Here is a 6,486-nt window from a genome sequence, read left to right on the forward strand (position 1 = left end):
ACATGAATCTCATTTTGAAATATTGGCCGAATCAATTGTTGTTGAATTTTGTTGCTGTACATGAAGATGCAGTGTCTTCATGCCATGGATGATCAGATATGCGGCATTCGGGTTGAGAATACCACCCAGAACATGAGGCAAATTCCTAATTGTTGAGATCACCTTTTCAGAACTACTAATGCAACCTGCAATTACATCATTGTGTCCTACAATATATTTTATTGCAGAATGCGGCATGAGAACAGCCCCAAGAGAAAGGATCTTCTGGTTGAGAGGTGTTGCAAATGTACTGTCTATGCAGACTAGTGCTCCTTTCCTGTGCAGAACATGCATTAATCTGAAGGGGAGACATGTTTATCAAGTTATTCTTGTTCTCATTACCAATCCGCTGTCAATCATCACCAATGATTAGGAACTTAGGAGGCGCCCCCCTTCCCATGTAGCCACTGCCAACAGCACCATATAGTGCAATAATATAGCTGCTGCATTCAAGATCTGCATCAACAACATCAGTTTTGTGTCTTCAGAAATGAAAATCTGCTGGGCCGTTATAAAGTTCTGGTACAAAGTCATGAACAGAATCCCAGTCACTGTTTAAAGCATCCAATCTGCTGGAAACCTTACAATATCCGCTCTAGATGCATATCGACCAAGGAAAGTGTCTTTAGTCCCCTCAAGAACTCAACATCATCAGATATGCAGCTTGTCTTGGCAATGCGTTTAATCGCAATAACTGACCCACATCTTCTAAGTTGAACATAACACTCTCAAACTTTGATCAATGCCATTCAGAGACAAAAAAAAAAGGAGCAAATAGAGGATCACTTGCCATTGAAATGGAAGGAATAACTATGCTGGACATTAGTGACATGACTGGTACCAAAAGCACCATTTACTCATTCCATTGAATTCTGTGCATGCAAACTATCAGAAGACTTACCAACAATAAAATCTGCCCATTTTTAAAGGTGCCATACCAATCAAACCTGGAAGGTGCCTTCTGGAGACTAATACGAGAACGCTCAGCTATAGAAGAAACTGAATTATTGCCATAGGAGTCATATAGAAGATTATCATCATCACAAGTCCCGAGGCCTTTTGTCCCAAAATGGCGTAACTTGGTAGTTGGTGAATGCACAAGGCTTGTTCGCTGGTCTACACCGGATGAGTCTCTATTATATGGTGAACAGTATGTGTCAAATATATCAGAGTCATGAGCACGTTTTGAAGGTCCAGCTGAGTATTGTCTACCATCTATGACTTCATCACCATCACGATCAATGACAGTTTCTTCAATGCTATCAACTTACCGCATCCTTAAGTGTGGCCTATCATCTGAGCTGGCACCTATTTCCTAACTCCACTTACAAGGACTTGGGCCCCATGGTTCACATGACGCTGCACGATCACCAACCTCACTACCAGAAGGCTGCCCTATCATTAGATTCCTTCCCATATCACATCCTGCATATTTTCAGACATTGCTGTCCAGTTTAAGTGGAATAATTGGGGGAACCCTTCCTCTATCAGAATTCATTGGTTCGGCATCAGAATGACATTTACCACCTGGAACATGCACGGATGGTAACAATGGAGATGCTTTATTTGTTGCATTCTCTGCTTTTGCATTGGAAGTTTCAACTCCTCTAACACGGGTATAGGATGACCTCTTAGGAGCTAAAGATATATTAAATTCCATAAGCTTTCCTTCAGAAGGCTGACCAAGAGGTGTATCTGAACCTTATTTGGCATGACTAACAAGCTGTCACTTTCACACATATTCTAAGCATCTTCCCAGAGGCTTAACAAAAAAGGGATCCTCGGGTTTACAGAGGAGGGAAGAGAAACCCTGCTTAGCATTCAGAAAAGTTTGTTGCTGTCGACATCTTCACCATCCTGAGTCCTTGGGACTGTCGGTGCAGGTGTGGAACTACCAGAAGAGTTGTTACTCAGACCTAGAATTCTCAACCGTATGAAGAGTGACCCTCATGAAACTTTCTCAGAATCACCCCCAAACAAGATGGCCAACCCAAATGAGATCCTCACACCCCGGACTTACCAGAAACAAGGGAATGAACAAAAGAAGATAGAAGCAAGGCAAGGACTGAAGAAATAACCCAAGGAAAATCAAGTAAATCATGAACGTATAGAGCCTCATTTCAAGTGACATCCATGGGCCAATGCAGGTGGAATCCAAAGGAAGCAAGAGTGTGATTTTTTATAATCAAATTCAGTGATGAGTACATATTCAAATCATTCATAAAACAGAGGAATGCTCAAGTTGTTCATAGACAGATCCAAAAGAGCCAGACTAAAATCAGGCAAAAAAATGCATAAAAATGGTCTTAGATTCCACAAACATAAACAGTATCTGATGTCCACATTCAAGCATCCAAATGAACCCAAAATCAGCAAGAAACAGGATAGAACAGTCTGAAACGAGAAATGTAAAGCGTGCTGAAATCATACTTGGACCAAAACCACAAGCTCCTCCTCTGCTCAGCTAGAAACACCTCTTTCTCCTCTCTCACTCTCTCTGGAACCCCGGGAACCTGTAAACTTCTTTTCTGTCTCAAGCAACCTACACTCCTTTCATCACCGTCTGCTCCTCTCTCTCTTAAAGAATACCTCCATTTTCTTTCCACAGCTTGCAACTCTCTTTATCTTTCTCGTTCTCCTCTGTCTAGACCCCCCTCCCTCAAGAAAGAAAATCCCCCCCTCCAAAAAAATATCACCCTGCTAGTAACGAATAAAAAAACCTCACCCTACGCACCTCCTCATCTATGTCCCTTACTTTTTCCTCCACCCCTCCGTAGCCAAAAGCACCACGCCTTTTTGCTAGAATCCTCTCCCTCTCTCATACGCTCCTCCACAACAGAAATGTGCTCCTCTCCTGAAGATTCTTCCTAGGTGTCGCTCCTTGATAGCTCCTCAAAAAGCACTATCTGATTCCATAGCAGCCAACTAAAAGACGCCATGTGGTCTCCTAGGGTTGCGACACTTGGCAAAACAAGCTGCATGAAAGTGAGCCCCAAATGGGGGTCTACAGTGACATATTTGCTGAATCATTCACAATAGAGCTGGTGGAGGCTTGGTGGAAAAGAAAACTAGTTGGAGAGAAGGACGAAGGGGGCGGTTGTTGGCGAAAAAGCTGGAGAGGGGATTCAGAAAGGATGAACGAGCTGGAGTGGTGAAGACCAGAACTGGAGGGAGGGATGTTGGCGGATTTTAGAAGAAACTATGGGATTAAGTGCTTGAAACCAAGCAATCCTTGCAGGAGGATGACTGTGGGACGGCAGGACCGACCCCATTATCTTCCCCATCGACCAATAGACAATTGAGGTATTTATGTATTGTTTGTTTCTTTTTTATATGTTTACTCTTTAATATGGATAATTGATTTAGTGTACCAAGATAGGGTTTTGTTTCTGACATGAAAGAATGAATGTTCGCAACTGAATCAGGACAGAATTGTTACTTTAGATGCTCTGTTTATAAATAGTTTAGGTGTTAAGTTTTGTAGGGAGAACAACATCATAGATTCATAGATTCACCTTATTGAGTGCACTTGACAATTAAGTTCTCTGTTCTCTTTTTCTTTCCTCGACTGGCATCAGAAAACACACAAAGTTTCATTGTTTTCTTTTGCTTCCAAAAAATAAAATTTTCCGTTGCGAGAAAATGGAACCAGAAACCAAACGCAGATCAAGAAAATAGTGCTAAAGATCCTCAAAAGCGCGGACATGGACGAGATGACCGAGTTCATAGATTCGAAAAATAGTTTCCCAAAAAAAAAAAAAACTCGGAATCAACCTCTTCGTGCCGGACTGACTATAAGCGCTTCGTCCGCTAGGTCGTCGAGACCTTCCTCCAGTCCACCAAAGATCTTGGATGAGAACCGGAACCAAAACTGGAACCTGATCGGAAGAAGGCGAACATCGAAGCAACTGACAGGGAACCGAAAGAATAGAGGGCGGTCGGTGGATTCATTCTGGAAACAACGCAGATCAGAGCCAGATAGTGCAGTCCAGAAATCGATGGGCGGTCATGGTGGTTCCACAGTCCATACCCATAAGAAATTGTTGGAAGATGGCAAGATATGACCTGTATCCACCAGCCAGCTGCATGTCCAATAGAATGACTTAGTGGATCACTCATGCATCACCTTGGATAAGGACATGTATCTTATGGCCCATGTCCACCAACCCATCCCTCCATTTTCAACCATTGGACATGATGGTCAGCTATATGGGCCTCAGCACCACCAGTGTCTAGCCCATTGCTTTCCACTACCTACACCCAGCATCCCGGGCCTCATTTTGCATGGCCACCTTTAGTCTGCAATCCCAATTGTCACACCTCATTTATTTATTCATTTTCTTTTATTATTTCTTTGTGTTCTGAAATCCAAGCTTAATCTTTTTAAAATTCCAATTTTCATATTTATTTATTTAATTATTATTATTTTTGCTATAATTATTATTCTATTTATTTATTTAAAAAAAAATTCATCTTTAAATAAATCTTCAAAATTCCGATTTCAAAATTCCAATTTTCACATTTGTTTATTTAATCATTATTATTTTCATTATTGTTATTGTATTTATTTATTTTTAAAAAATTTCATCTTTAAATAATTCTTCAAAATTCAATTTCTAAATTTAATTTCCAATTTCCAATTTTCCAATTTTAATATTTATTTATTTAATCATTATTATTTTCGTTATTATTATTATTCTATTTATTTATTTTAAAAAATTCCATCTTTAAATAACTCTTCAAATTCCGATTTCCAAATTTAATCCCCAATTTCTAAAATTCCAATTTTCACATTTAATTATTTAATCATTGTTATTTTTGTTATTATTATTACTCTATTTATTTATTTTTAAAATTTCATCTTTAAATAGTTTTTCAAAATTCCAATTTTCACCTTTATTTATTTAATCATTATTTATTTTCGTTATAATTATTATTCCATTTATTTATTTTAAAAAAATTCCATCTTTAAATAAATATTCAAAATTCCTATTTCCAAATTTAATTTCTAAAATTTCAATTTTCACATTTATTTATTTAATCATTATTATTTTCGTTATTATTTTATTTATTTATTTATTTATTTATTTATTTTTAAAATTCTATCTTTAAATAATTCTTCAAAATTCCAATTTCCAAAATTTCAATTTTAACATTTATTTATTTAATCATTATTATTTTCGTTATTATTATTATTCTATTTATTTATTTTCAAAAATTCCATCTTTAAATAACTCTTCAAATTTCCGATTTCCAAATTTAATCCCCAATTTCTAAAATTCTAATTTTCACATTTATCTATTTAATCATTATTATTTTTGTTATTATTATTACTCTATTTATTTATTTATTTATTTTTAAATTTTCATTTTTAAATAATTTTTCAAAATTCCAATTTTCACCTTTATTTATTTAATCATTATTATTTTCTTTATAATTATTATTCTATTTATTTATTTAAAAAAAAAATCCATCTTTAAATAAATATTCAAAATTCCTATTTCCAAATTTAATTTCCAATTTTCAAAATTCCAATTTTCACATTTATTTATTTAACCATTATTATTTTCGTTATTATTATTATTATTATTTTATTTATTTATTTATTTTAAAAATTCCATCTTTAAATAATTCTTCAAAATTCCAATTTCCAAATTTAATCCCAAATTTCTGAAATTCCAAATTTCCAAATTTCGAATTTAATTTCTAAAATTCCAATCTTCACATTTATTATTATTATTATTATGATTATTATAATTATTATTATTATTATTTTATTTTTAAAAATTCCATCTTCTAACAATTTCCAAGATTCCAATTTTCATAATTTAATTTTTATAGTTCCAATTCTCAAATAATTTTCCAAAGTTCCGATCCTTAAATTTAATTTCCAAAATCCCAATTCTTAAATCTAATTTTCAAAACTCCAATTTTCAAAGCTCCAATTTCTTAAATTCAACTTTTCAAAATTCCAATTTTCAAATAATTTTCGAGACTTTAATTTTTGAATAAATTTTAAAAATTCAATTTCCTTTCGAACAGTTTTAATTCCACTCCAATTTTCAGATATTTCTTAATTCTACCACTTTTCATCCTTTATTAGATCTTTAGGCCACCAAAAATCCTGATTTTAATAAGAATGCTACCATTCTCATTTTGGTATGCACTTGTACAAATTTTCTTCGATTCTCAAATAATTTTATGTTTCTCTTGATTTTAAATGAGCAATAATGATTTTTTTCATAATTCCAAAATAATGGAATTTGTGAGACTAATTCATGCAAGATCAATTGGGCTTTGGTGGGGGCCCTACATATGAGTTTTCTCTTTTGATTATCAATTGTCATGCTTAATGAGGATTGTTTGATCTTTGTCCTGATATTTGATATGCATGTGATAATTTTATACTTGAGCTAACCTTGTTTCCGTGATAACGCACTACTACTT

Source organism: Vitis riparia, chromosome 15, assembly GCF_004353265.1.
Source record: "Vitis riparia cultivar Riparia Gloire de Montpellier isolate 1030 chromosome 15, EGFV_Vit.rip_1.0, whole genome shotgun sequence".
Taxonomy (NCBI): domain Eukaryota; kingdom Viridiplantae; phylum Streptophyta; class Magnoliopsida; order Vitales; family Vitaceae; genus Vitis; species Vitis riparia.